A 15,230-nucleotide genomic window follows, 5' to 3' on the forward strand; every position below is an offset into this window, starting at 1 on the left:
AGGCGGTGTGATGTAATTATTTATTTGCAAAAATAATAGTTTGTTAAATTTCACAACGGATAATGGCAAAGAGCGCAAGAACTGCCGTGATGCAGCTGTATCCGAAACGTTACGTAGAGAATGCGGTGGTTCGCTTTGGAGTGAGAAGGCTATTCATAACGCATGTGGACAGATATGGTTAGAGTAACTTGTACGTGGGGAACAGCTTCTTTTTCGAATTTTCTGAAAGATTCGTGGAGCACGTAGACCCTCCGTAGCGTGAGAGACACTTGGAACGACGTCTTCGTAGATGAATATCCGGAACACGTGTACTGACCAATACAATAAAGTACAGCCGATGTCACGAAGTAGTTATACAACTAATTCAGAAATCTTCAGAGGGGTGCTAATTAGATAAATTCCACTTTAATGGCAAACATGAATTCATTCGTTCATACGTTTGTGTTTGGGATGGATGATCTGCCTCGAGGAAGCACACGTAGAGCGGAAAGGGGCGACTAATGACGCCTTAGCGCCTCTTCGCCGAAACTCGGCAGCCGACTACCGCAGCACACGGCTGCGTGCATTAAGGCTCCGAAAGAGCGTAAGCCTAAGCGTTTCGAAACAGTATCTGAGCAGTGACATGTCTTCGTTCCGTGCAGGTACATCTAAGTTACGTGTCGACCAGGCCGTGACTTTTGTCCAGTGAGGAAGCTTAATTTGTGCTCGTGAAATTGTTTCGAACGGGAGCAATACCGCGTTCTCTGAACATGATGCTGCTGCGTCAAGATGAGTGATTGAGTCTGGCACCCGGGTTCGCGTTCGATGTTTGCTCAGTTTCGCTCACGCAGATGGCCTATTGGTCACGCACTCCACTGTTAAGTTTCTACGAGGGTTGTCCAGAAAGTAAGTTCCGATCTGTCGCGAAATGAAAACACAGTGAAAACCAGAAAAGTTTTTTTTTTTTTTTTTTTTTTTTTTTTTTTTTTTTTTTTTTTGCAACAGTTAGGTACACCTTCAACCTATTTCTCTACGTAGTCACCGCTCCAACTTCGAGTTTTGTCGTAATGTTTTATCAACTCTCCAATATCCTCGTCATAGAAAGCAGCCGCCAGTTATCTGCACTGGTCTGCAGCTCGTTGTCTGTGGAAAAATTTTGTATTCATAGCCAGCGGTTATTGTGAGCAGAGATGAGACTGAGGAGGAGCCAGTTACGGACTGTGTTGTGGGTGATCAAACACTTCTCATCGGAAACGCTGCAGGAGCGTCGTCATTGCCCCTGCAGTTTGCGGCAGAATTGGCATCAAGAAGGAACTGCTCGACAGTTATGTGGGCTGCATGAGACAGGCGAAATCCTTAATCAGGTCCTCATACTTGGCGGGAGACGCTGTTCCCTACGGATCTTTACGTGCTCACTGTTCACTCAGAACTGAAAAGAGCGACACGACACAATCGACGGGCATACTAGAGACACTGCCCAACACATCTGTGACAAGCTGTACCGGATTCTCTCAGTGGTTTCCATTTCGCGCTTGATCGGAACTTACTTTCTGGACAGCCCTCGTATTAAAGCAGGTGACCATGACGTTCATTTCGAAGCTTCAGTTCACGTTCTATTTTGAAAGGACGACGAGAGACAAGGATGGCAGTGCGTTTTCAGTTTATACTGTTCGTCAGTTTTATAGTCCCAGGCATCTCATTAATTCATAATTCCGATGAAGTTTGCTGTTGGCCACTTTTCGGCTAACGCGTTGACATTTATTACCCAGTCAGTACTTTGCTCATGATCTTTCAGATATAAGCGTGGTCCACGGACATCTCGTAAAGGTGGACGTGGAAAGGCGGAAACCACAGTTCAGTGTGTTTTGTGCGGTCTGGAAAATTTCGAGGTGTCAAGCATCATAGTAGTGGCCGAACTCCTGTGCTCCTGTATTGCCAATGAGGAGAGGGCAGTGCGCCTCGACAGTAAAATCCGCGTTCACTGTAGTCCGCATTACATTACGAGGTGCGGCTAGAAAAAAACCGGACTGATGCTGGAAAAAACATTTATTTACAATTATTTACAATTTCATGTTATCTCCTTCAATGTACTCTCCTCCTCGGTCTCTACACCGCTCCATACGAATTTTCCACTGTTCATAGCAACGCTGCAGATCATTTTCGGTAAGTCCATACATTACTTCCGTCGCTTTTTCTTTTACTGCTTCAACAGTCTCAAATCTAGTTCCTTTCAAAGCTGACTTGACTTTAGGGAAAAGAAAAAAGTCACAGGGGGCCAAATCAGGTGAGTAGGGTGGATGATCTAAGATGGGAATGTTGTGTTTTCCCAAAAACGTCTTCACTGACAACGCACTGTGAGCTGGGGCATTGTCTTGGTGAAGGATCCATGACTTTTTTCTCCACAAATCGTTCCGTTTTCTCCGTACTCGCTCACGTAGGGTAGCCAGGACGCTAATGTAGTAATGCTGATTCACTGTTTGTCCCTCTGCTACCCAATCAATGTGCACAATCCCTTTGATGTCAAAAAAAACAATCATCATTGCCTTGAATTTCGATTTTGACATTCGTCCTTTTTTTGTCGTGGATAACCAGGAGTTTTCCAATGCATCGATTGGCGTTTAGTTTCGGGATCGTAAGTAAAAAAACACGATTCATCGCAAGTAATAACATTTTGTAAGAAGGTGGGATCACTTTCAATGTTTTCCAGGATGTCAGAACAAATCATTCTTCGGCGTTCCTTCTGTTCAATTGTGAGACACTTTGGAACCATTTTTGAACACACTTTGTTCATGTTGAAACTTTCATGAAGAATCTGCCTAACACTTTCCTTGTCAACTCCTGTTAACTCAGACACTGCTCTGATTGTTAAACGGCGATCTTGTCGAACAAGTTTACCGATTTTTTCAATGTTTGCATCAATTTTTGCTGACAACGGTCTGCCAGTGCGAGTGTCATCACTGGTGTCTTCGCGGCCATCTTTAAATCGTTTAAACCACTCAAACACTTGTGTTCGCGATAAACAATCATCGCCGTACACTTGTTGTAACATTACAAACGTTTCACTTGCAGATTTTCCTAGTTTGAAACAAAATTTGATGTTAACACGCTGTTCTTTCTGTACACTCAACATTTTCCGACGCACAGACAAAACGTCAACTACTTAAAACAGACGCCACGGGCAGACTGAGTGCAGGAGGCAGATGAAACTCGAGCAGTATGCGGAGCGAGAGTCACGTGACAGGCCACGCGACTTTCAGCCTTATTGCATTCGTTTTATTGTTTCACCAGTACTAGTCCGGTTTTTTTTCTAGCCACACCTCGTATTTTAGTGGCTCGCCGCCCACTTTGCAGGACGCCCCTTCATTAAAACCCCAGCCTGGGTAATTGCAGCGTGCAGCGGCTGGAGCGCACCAGCGGGACCGGCCTCGAGTGCAGAGACAACCCTCAGTGAGGGCCGCATTGTCGTCAGCGCTTAAGGGGCGGAGTAGCTCTGCAGCGGACTCCGGCAAGTGGCTAACACTCTGTCCACTGACGCCGAGCAGACAAATCCACTTCCTTCCCGGTTTAGTCTTCTGTGCAGCGTGATTTTCACCAACGTTTAGAATACCCCGAAGCGACGAAAATGACGCGGAGACGAGTAATTTAATATAAGAGACACGGGGCCGCAACAACTGGGAAGTACACCAAAAGCGGTTGAAAACTGCCGAACACTTGACGTAACCAGCCGTGATGTTCGTCGACCTACTCGTGACGGCAGGGGAAAGGCAGTGTTGCTGCACATTGCTCCGCTTGGCTACTCATTTTTTCGAACACCTTTTGCAAATGAGACCCGTTGTAAACGTCGAAGTTACAAAGCTATTGTCCTCATTGGAAATGAGCGTTTGGCGTCATTGGCCAGGAGGCCCCTTGCGGGGCAGGTCCGGCCGCCTTGGTGCAGGTCTTATTACATTCGACGCCACACTGGGCGACCTGCGCCCCGGATGGGGATGAAATGATGGTGACGACAGCACAACACCCAGTCCCTGAGCGGAGAAAATCCCAGACCCAGCCGGGAATCGAACCCGGGCCCGTAGGACGGCAATCCCTCACACTGACCACTCAGCTATGGGGGCGGATTGTCTTCACTGTAAGTAAGCAAAAGCTGTTCTTATTCTGCGGTTTTTTCCTTATGTCCCTTCTTTTTTGTTTACGTACTTATAGTGCGTTTAAAATTAGTTGCGACTTTTGACAGTTGAGTCTGGAACGATTGGAGGGAAGCGTAGTTGCCAGCATGAGCTGAGCGCGTCATCAGGTGACTGCGTAAACAGCGAGCCGCGGCAGCTGACCGATCTACGTCTTTCTCAAACGATTGTAAAGAAACTATCAGCACAAAAACATCTGCTTCTCGCATAAAGACAGGAGAGTTCACAAATATTCGTCTCACTAACATTGTAATGCAGTTGAAATGCGACGGAATCCTAAAATAGTGTGCTTTTAAGCTAGTGACTGGTGGCAAGTCGCTGGTGGCCTAGCGGTTCTGGCGCTCCAGTCTGGAACCGCGTGACCGCTACGGTCGCAGGTTCGAATCCTGCCTCGGGCATGGATGTGTGTGTTGTCCTTAGGTTAGTTAGGTTTAAGTAGTTCTAAGTTCTAGTGGACTTATGACCTCAGCAGTTGAGTCCCATAGTGCTCAGAGCCATTTGAACCATTTTTTGATGGCAAGTCAGGTTAGTAGTATCATATGTTTTCGAATGGGGTCTGCCTTTAGCAAAACACAACTTTGTTTTCTGTCCCAGACATGTTTCACTGCAGTTGCAGCATCATCAGTAGGTTTTTTATTGTTATGGCTGTTAAACATAAGGAATGTTCGTTATTGTTTAAGTACATACAAATATTAGAGTCTAAATCTTAATTACACGTTTTTGAGGAGCACATAAAATTGTGTATTCATACCTTCTTGGCACATCGTGTGGTTTTACTGTTGTATTACGTTTTTATAGTGTCTGTTTTTCTTTACCGTTTATCACCTGCAACTATATACAACTTAATATAGGCAAAATATTTACGCAAAAATTACGATTTCTAAACTGTTGTGGCTATGCCTGAGATTAATAATTTATGTGAAAGGTTGTGTGTGAGTGCGTGTATCTATTTACATTATGTTTCACTTACGGTTTCTTTTTTCGTCATCTTCTTCATTGTCAAGCTCAGCGTTTTGAGTTGTCATTGTCACTGTCACTATCAGCTGTGATAACAAGATGGCGCACAGTGGAACAGTAGAAGGTGTGAAAACAAATGGCTCTGAGCACTATGGGACTTGACCTCTGCGGTCATCAGTCCCCTAGACTTAGAACTACTTAAATCTAACTAACCTAAGGACATTACACACATCCATGCCCGAGGCAGGATTCGAACCTGCGACTATAACAGTACTACTTAAACCTAACTAACCTAAGGACATCACACACATCCATGCCCGAGGCAGGATTCGAACTTGCGACCGTAGCAGCAGCGCGGTTCCGGACTGAAGTGCCTAGAAACGCTCGGTCACAGCGGCTGGCGTGAAAACAAGATGGCAGACAGTGGAACAGTTGAAGATGTTATTGGCGGTTGTTTTGAATTTTTCAGAGAGTGTTAGTGTGTTCCACTGCCTGCCGTCTTGTTTTCACACCTTCTACTGTTCCACTGTCCGCCATCTTGTTATCACAGCTGATAGACTGTGACAGTGACAACTCAAAAAACTGAACTTGACAATGAAGGAGATGACGAAAAAAGAAACCGTAAGTAAAAATTATCTCTGTACTGATATCGTGATGCAGCTTCACTATGGCTTCACAATAGATAATCTCGTCACATCAGAGTTACATGTTTGAATAATTCCAGTTATTAAATAAAAAGACAAACCTTGAGATATAGTTTCTATGTATTGTTCAAATATTGTTATTTACGTATGTAATCACAATATTAGAAACTGAATAATGTTATTAACGGTCTTTGCTGGAGCAGTACTACCAGAAACAATTTTATTCGTCCCCAGACAACTTCTGCGACGTTACTGTACATTTAACGATATTGCAGATTAAGAACAGGGTGTTTCAAATTCTTAGCAACAAACTTCGGAAGGTGAAAGATCAGGTAATAACTTTGGTCACAGACAAAGCGTTCTCGAACCTTTTCAGGCGACACCAGTCGTCCTTTATTATTCGGCAGCCCTGAAACAACAGATTTCCACCAAACTACCAGGGTCTACTAACCACGTATGCTTCATATTACCTATACCAGTAAATTTACAGAGCGTTTTTCAACTACAAAACCATAAGAATGAGTGTCTCAAAGTGGAGAAAAATGTTTTAGAAGCAAATCAGTAGCTTCAGTTTTGCCCTGGCCTTCCGCTTTTCACCCAGAGCAGGTGACTGGGTTAAAGGCAACACACATTGCTTACGCACGACGTAGAGTGCCTACGCCTTACCGTCTCTAACCAGTCCTCAGTGGTTCATAGTGTCGCTGAAAAGCGTCAACGAACATTTTGTCTCTAAAAAGAAGTTGTTCCCATTACTTGATCTACTATCCCTTGACGTTTGTTACAAAGACTTTGACAGACTTTGACAGACAATGCATATAGGTGTTTATGTACTTACTGGTCTATTTTTCCGATAAGGGGACAGCTAGTTGTCCATGGATCAGATGTAGGAAACGTTTGAGCGCTTACCTGAAGTACACTGTGTGATCAAAAGTACCCGGACACCTGGCTGAAAATTACTTAAAAGTTCGTGGCGCCCTCCATCGGTAATGCTGGAATTCAATATGCTGTTGGCCCACCCTTTGCCTTGAGGCCAGGTTCCGTTCAATCAGATGCTGGAACGTTTCTTCAGGAATGGCAGTCAATTCTTCACGGAGTGCTCCACTGAGAAGAGGTATCGATGTCGGTCGGTGAGGCCTGGCATTAAGTCGACGTTCCAAAACATCACAGAGGTGTTCTGTAGGATTCAGGTCAGGACTCAGTGCAGGCCAATCTATTACAGAGATGTTATTGTCGTGTAACCACCCCTCCACAGACCGTGCATTATGAACAGGTGCTCGATCGTGTTGAAAGATACAATCGCCATCCCCGAATTGCTCTTCAACAGTGGGAAGCAAGAAGATGCTTAAAACATCAATATAGGCCTGTGGTGTGATAGTGTCACGCAAAAACAACAAGGGGTGCAAGCCCCCTCCATGAAAAACACGGCCACAACATAACACCACCGCCTCAGAACTTTTCTGTTGGCACTACACACGCTGGCAGATGACGTTCATCGGGCATTCACCATACCCACACCCTGCCATCGGATCGCCACATTGTGTACCGTGATTCGTCACTCCACACAATGTTTTTCCACCGTCCAATCGTCCAATGTTTACTCTTCTTACACCAAGCGAGGCGTGACGTGTGGCTGATGAGCAGCTGCCCGAACAAGTTTTCTCACGTCCAGCCTATCTGTCATAGTACTTGCAGTTGATCCTGATGCAGTTTCGAATACCTGTGTGATGGTCACGATAGATGTCTGCCTATTACACATTACGACCCACTTCAACTGTCGGATGTCTCTATCAGTCAAGAGACAAGGTCGACCTGAACACTTTTGTGCTGTGCGTATCCATTCACGTTTCCACTTCACTATCACATCGGAAACAGTGGACCTAGGGATGTTTAGGAGTGTGTAAATCTCGCGTACAGACGTATGACTTCCGTGGAGCGCCCCATTCTGTTCTCTCACGATGTCTAATGACTACTGAGGTCGCTGATATGGAGTACCTGCCAAAGTAGGTGGCACTACAATGCACCTACTATAAAAAACGTATGTTTTCGGGGGTGTCCGGATACTTTTGATCACACAGTGTAGTTTAGGGGAAACTGTGGAAAAGCTAGATCAAGATGAACAGTAGGGGACTAGAGCCTACATCCTCCAGAGTACAAGGCCGTTCTGTTATAACAGTGCCCCGTCATTTCGGTTATCCCTAGGGTACTATACTGTTCCCAGAATGAATTTTCACCCCGCAGCGGTGTGTGCACTCGTTTGGCTTCCTGGCAGATTAAAAACGAGTGCCGAACTAGAATTCCGATGTGGGACTCCGGGACGGGTCTAAGTTCGGCACTCGTTTTGAATCTGACTTGAAGCTACAGTGCAATTTATTTGTACATTGTTCCGAAGACATTATTTCATAGTGTACGAAGAAGAAAAAAAGGTTAGCGTTTGATGTGCTGACGACGACGGGCCGATGAGACACAGAATACTGTGCGGGCTCAGATTGGGGAGGATGGCGAAGGAAGTTAGCCGTGCCCTTTAAAAGGAGCCATCCCGGCATTCACCACTGGCGATACACTGTGGGTACACCATACGAAACTTGAACGTGGATGCCCGAATGGCAACCTCAACCACTGTGCCGCCATCACACGTCGATGCAGTGTCTCGACCGTCGCCTTAGCTATATCAATCAGTCATAAGACGCTTGTCTAGTGTTTCACTGTTCAGTCATTTCCCCATAACAGTCACTCACCGCACCTACTGTGCTGTCTGGACTATGCTGGATGCGTCCGGTTTCCTTTCTGCATGCCGCACCTATCAATTTGCTTGTCTGAAAGATCGAGTTAACATTCCTCTATAATGAGCGAGATTTTTAGCTCAGAAAGAGGATAAGGTGGTAGCATTATGCTTCGTTTTTAGTCTTTACAGAAAGAACATTGTAATGCGGAAGCGTGTTGTGAAATGACAGGGAGGTTTTATTGTAAATTGTGTTACGCTTTTTACCAAACCTCTACATTATGTTATACAAGTAACCCTTCACTGCACTGAATGTATTGCTCAACAGGTACTTTTTGACTGCTTCGTTGAGTAAGTTTTTTCACTAATATTTTCTATTTTCTTAGGTAATATATTGTACATTTTCACTCCCAAGTATAAAATGTAGTTTTTGGTCATCGTTTCTTCTTTCTCTGCATATGTAAGTTCGACGTAGATCTTGATGCGTGGTCATGGATTGAGCTGCCTATACAGCAACTATCGAGAATTTTTTAAATGTACATAAGTGATTAGTCATTGAGCCCCAGAGTACAGTTACAATCCCCTAAGTTTCGAACAAACCGCAACTGAACGACGTAGCAAAGCGTATTGCAGCAATTGAATTGACCGATCACTTGCCGGAAAGTAAAAAGTTCAACAATGCTATGGAATACGGAGGCTGAGAGGAGAGGAGAAAGTTAAGTAAGGTACTATCGCTGTGTTCCGACCTCATGCAGAATTTTTTCCTTCCTAGGATACTTCTGCAGGCAGTCTCTTACTGAAGACAGCTAACAGTGAAAGTGTTCTGTATCCAGCACGCAAAAAGTGAGAAAAGCACTAGCTACATGTACCATAAACGAATTTTTTCCCCATTGTGCCGCACAAAATAAAAATCATAGATTATGCTGTGCTTCTGTAATTTACAGACTTAAGGAAATTTCACAAAATTCAGCATTTCTTTCTTGTGAGACGGCATGGTTTTTTGCCTTGCGTTCAGGTTTGCGGGGTCATTAAGCGATTGCTAGGCAAGCAAGACAGAATACATCCGCTCCATAAACTGAGTGAGTTTCTCAGGAAATGTAATCGAGGTGCAAAATTCATTGTGTTAACACTCGCTGTGTTCCGAGATTTACAATTTCAAATAATGGTGAAAGTAGTATTGTAAGATCATCTTTGTTCGTAAAAACTCAATATAAGTCACGAAATGAATGTACCTATTTCTTCGTTTGTATATTGTGTTCTTTAGATTTTAAAATTTGAAGTAAAATAGTACATCATAAAATGCAAAACTATTACTGGACTCATTCTGAATGTGTTCCAAATGGCACAGAGCTCACGCCATGCTGCAGACTTATGAGAAACCGTGTCTACTGGATCAAGCATTATGGTGGATATCAATACGCTTGTAGTATAGGAGTATATTCGGAGGAAAGAACTAAATTTTACGAATAGATTTAGAAGTTTCCAGTGGCAGAAGGAGACACTGTAAAGGATTAACAGTGGTATCTGTTTTCTTGCGTCATCACATCTTTTATGACGAACTTAATTTTCTTCTACTGACCAGATACCTCGTTATATTTTAGAGTATTAAGTAAATCATTAAATTGTTTGTACTCAATACAGTATTTCACTCACTGGAAACTGTTTCGTGCTGAAAGCGCAACATCTTGGAAAATCGAAAACAGTCCTTTTTATGGCGTATGAGTCTCAGTCTAATATAGAAGGATTTAGCACTTCGTTAACCCGGCGTTCATTAATACGGGTCTTCGTTTCATCCGCATCAGTTTGTTGTATCTTTTACTTTCGTTCTTTTAGTTCGGTAACTGTACAGTATTCGATGCTCTGGAAGTAACAGCGATAAAATTCCACGACGAGAAGCATTAAATTTAAAAATCAACATTGTAGAGCATCGATAAGTCACATACAACTTTTCCTTCACTCTTACATGTGTCACTAGACCAACGCTAACATCTGCAGATATTAAGTAGGCAAGGACCGCACGTTACAAATATGGTGCTGTGTGTGTGGCGCCGCCGTCGCACATTTTTGTTTCATGTGTGACGGCGGCGCTGGTCGAGTGACACATATAAGGCTGAGAGAGAAGTTAAATTCGAGTCATGGTTGTCCTATAACTTCAATTTGCAACGGTCGCTGTTCCCTGCAGGAAAATGCCTGCGCTCGCATTAAAGTTGAATTCAACCAACCAGTAAAAACAGATCCTGGCAAGATGTTAGTCTGGAACCTGACAGCTAGGTATACAGTGGAGTATTTCCCGCGTTTTTTGCGTCTGTAAAATGACATCGAAACGAAAGGAGGGTCTCTTAATCTACAAAAAATTTGTCTCGCTGCATGGTATGTATATAGGAGAATTGCTGGAAAAGAAACATTGTTGATGTTTGGTGTCGAAGATTTTGCAAAGATTCCACGATACTCAGGTGTTCTAGAGATAAATACCTGGTGTGAATTAGGAAGTCGCGATTAGCATGGAAGGTCAAGGCCCCTATAATGTCACTCCTTAAACACAACAACTAGTAGATCAATAATTCATTCAAGATCACATTTATAAAAACAGCTAAGATACAACCAACATGTGGCCATCATTAAGACAATATCGAAAAATGATAGCTTCCTTCTCAAGCAAGCAGGAAATTACAATTACTTAACGAACAGAAAATTACATCAGAAGTGATTCAAAGAAATGTGGAATGTGGCACCATATATATATATATATATATATATATATATATATATATATATATATATATATATATATATATTAGAATAACACAAGTAAGACGTTACAGTTAATATAATCAATTGGTAAGGAAATTTCAAAATATTTTTTTAATTATACATGCGAGTTTATCAATTGGGCAGTGACGCCAGGCTGACCTGGGCAAAAGGTGACTTAACTTAAAACGCCGAAAGCAGCAGACCAGCCGTCCAAAACAACAACTAAACGCCGGGGCCCAACCGGGAGTCACTTCCCATTAGACGACACGTCTCAGCTTCTGTGCACCGAAGCGGGACATGGCGCCGCCCCCACGCATCTCAACTCGCAGAAGACTGGAACATAAAAGACCGCAGAAAACACGGCAAACACCAAGCAAACATCAATTAATATAAATAAAGAACCAATAATTAATAATGTTAAGAAAATCAATAAGTACTTTCAATAAAACGTCTAAAATATCAAATTTTTGCACTCTCATAGGCAAAGAATATTTGCACATATCATTAAGGCCGACAATGTTTACAAAAATGAAAGGGAAATAATTTCAAGATAATATTACGTTATTCAAATGCACAACTGCAGCACAAACTAGGTTTTGTGCACTTTAATTTCCTTGCATAGGTCTGCAATTCACTGCCAATAGTGTAAGCTTGGTATGCAGAAAATTACGACTAGACTATGACCTAATATCTTCAGTAGCTTACAGTTACTACATCTTTTGGGGACGTTGATTTCCTTAAAGGAAGTAGTGAGTGGTGGTCTCCTTGCGATCACACACCTTGCCGGCTGCTCTTACTTCAACAACACACATTAGGACAACCAACAAACCAACAAGTGACAGTCGCTACAACGCAAATGGTTCCACGAAACGAAGGCACCAAAACCACTTACACCTCCGATGGAGAGCGTTGTTCGAGATGGTCTCGAGGAAAAGGTCTTGTCAGTGAAAAACAGATACCAAAGCAAGGCGACGAGAACCGCCCGGAGTTGACACCAGGCAGGTGCACCACAAGCTCGCGACCGCCCTGCAAGGCAGACCGGCCACGGCGCTGCTGGCCGAGCCCGCGTGTTTTGCTCCTTCGTCTCCTCAAGCACGTGCTGGCGCCTCGTAACGAGTTCGTCTACCAACTCCCCGACCGCAAATACCCGCCGCCAGATCATAACAGGGGCCAAGATCGTAGTACAGCCGGGTAATCGATAGTCGTCCATAGAGCTGGTGTGACAGAAAAGGCGCACCACGGCTCACCTGGCTGCGAAACGGGAATAGTGTTGGCGATTGTATGATTTGTGACGGCGAAATTATCCTTGTCTGTTCGTCTGCAGGCAATGACGACAGTAATAACGGATTATCTGACAAAATTGTCGCTCAAACTGAAGACATTATGACAAATACGGAGGAAAGGAAGCAACTGGAGAAAACAGTGGATTATGTGGAAAGAGGAGAGAAACAATCTTCGACCAAACTATTTCTGGTGGAACTCAGCTACACCGTTGTGAACGACGCAATCGATGAACACTATATGACGAAAAGTTTGCCGACTCCGCTCTGTTAGTCGCGAGTGGCCACTAGATGTCAGGAGAGGCGGCCCAGCGAGGTCAAGAGAAGGCGGAGAGTGCTGACAATGAGTTGTCAGCAGAGAAACTGCAGCAGCAGAGCGGGTCGGTCACGAGAGCTCAGTGACTTCGAACGTGGACTGGTCAGTGGATGTCAACATATCCATTAGGAACACTTCAATCCTTCTAAGACCGCCCAAGTCGCCCTTTGCTAAAGTTAATATGAAGTGGAAACGAGAAGGAACAGCCACAGCTATAGGAAGACCACGCAGACCTCATATCCGGGTAACAGGGACTACGGAGGATGGCTGCACAAAATCGTTATCAGATCAGTGGAAGGAATCACTCGTGCTATACCAGAAGTCCAATCAGCTAGTACAGTGACTGCGCCTAGGGAGATACAACGAATGGGGCCTCGTAAAGCGCACATTAATGTACGCACCGCTAAGTGATGCTCTGTGTCAACAACGATGCCATTCTACAGAGGATGAGTGGGAACGATTGATTTGGAGTGACCGTTGCTGATGCTACGGCATGACTGCGTTTTTCGAGTTTCGGACACGGTCCTCTTACTGCAATTAGGAAAAAGCTAAATACGGAAAGATACGAACAAATTTTACAGAATGAACAGTTTGCGGACGATGACTGTATGAGAATGATGTTGCACTCGGTCGTAAAACATCTATGAGGCAATGGTTTGTCGACAACAACATTCCTGAAATGGACTGGCCTGCCAAGCATCCCCATCGAACACCTTTGGGTTGAGTTAGAACGTCTACTCCGGTCCAGGTCACAGCGTACATCACTGCCTCCTCTGGTTTCAGTCCTTGCCGAAGAACAGACTGACGTTCCTCCACAGACATTCAGTTTGAAAAATGTCGCCAACAAGGCGAAGGACGGACGATGTCCAAATAAATGTACAGAAATAGGTGTTCGGATTGTCCAAGAACCTGGCTTAAGGAAGTGTTGAATGACAAAAAATTTAAAAAATTCGATTTTTCAAAAATATGCCTATTTTGTAGCTCACGCCTTTCTGAATAGTTTGATGTACAAAACATACATATTTGAGAGATTATAAGGCACATTATTTCGTCTGAAGTGTACCAATATGCAGTGCCACAGTCCTTTGCACAGCATTCTTCTGTCATTTGTAAGTGGTGATGGTGATAGTAAAGCTTTCCTTGGGGATAAAAAATGTGCTCCATATGGAGCTGAGACTGTTGTGCAGAAGTTAGAATGTGTAGGACATGTACAGAGAAGATTTGGCACTTGACGTACAAGGCTGAGACATGATTTGTCAGGAAAAAAATTATCCGATTGGAAGAGAATTAAAGAGACAGGGTGAATGACGGATGCAGAAATTGACAAGCTACAGACATATTATGGCTTGACAATAAGAACGAACACAGGCTACTTGAAAAATATGAAGCAACCAGTTTGAATCTTAGACTTCCACAAAATGTTCACAGATAATAACTCTATCTACAACTTGTGCCAAATAGGAAGTGAATTTTGGTGTGGCTACCAAAGGTCAATTTCTGGTGGTGAAGAATATCATCACAGGAATCCTCTACCAACTGCTGTAATGCAAGCCATCAAACCTATATTCAGGGACCTTGCAAATGAAAACTTATTGAAGAAATGTCTTCGTGGCGATATCCAAAACTCAAATGAAAGTTTTAACCAATGTGTATGAGAAATATTGCCAGAAATATTTTTTGTGCGAAGAAATGCACTTGCTATTCGTGTTTATGACGCAGTTTCATGTTTTAATTGTCATGTGCAAAGCAGGAAATATTTTCTACAGAAAATGGGAATTAAGCCTGGACTGAACTGCATCAAAGCTTTGTATGCAATAGACAGAGAGCGTGTAGTGAAAGCATTTTTGGAGCTCATAAAATCAAGAAGAGAACATCATAGGGATGTGAAAAGGAAGAAACCTGATTTATAAAATGAAAAAAAATTGCTTTTGTTGCTGGATATTTCTAATAGAATGCCAAATACAAGCAGAAACTTAATGGCCACTTTCCACAAAACTCAAATTTCTGTACTTAGGTACATGTAACATCCAAAATAAATATCCTATTACTTTCAAACTCGATATACTTATTAAACACAAACTCCTTAGCACAAAACTCTAGAATTTTTCAACTCTATTAAAAACTGTGGTAAAAATTGAGATAATTAACTATAAAATTTGAGGTTTTCTAAATATGAAGTTTAAAATGTAGCAGCTCATTTAATTTTTCATAAATTAAATAAATTCTAGATTTTTGTACACCTGTAAGTGTGGTTTGTATGCAGCGAAAAATTCATCAAAGACTCTCTTTTACTTATGAAGAAAAGTGTACCTATAACAACATATGCAGCCAATAGTAAGTGAAAAAATGATGAAATTTCGCATGTAAAAAAATTTATTTTGTTATGTTTGTGAAAATTAGATG

The 15,230-nt window shown here is 42.9% G+C and overlaps 1 protein-coding gene across 1 annotated transcript in view; it reads left to right on the plus strand.

Moving 5' to 3' along the window:
- Positions 1–15,230, plus strand: part of LOC126252644 (uncharacterized) — a 257,033-nt gene that overhangs the window by 69,914 nt on the left and 171,889 nt on the right. The window lies entirely within an intron of this gene.

The sequence above is a fragment of the Schistocerca nitens genome, chromosome 4 (genome assembly GCF_023898315.1).
Source record: "Schistocerca nitens isolate TAMUIC-IGC-003100 chromosome 4, iqSchNite1.1, whole genome shotgun sequence".
In the NCBI taxonomy this organism is placed as follows: domain Eukaryota; kingdom Metazoa; phylum Arthropoda; class Insecta; order Orthoptera; family Acrididae; genus Schistocerca; species Schistocerca nitens.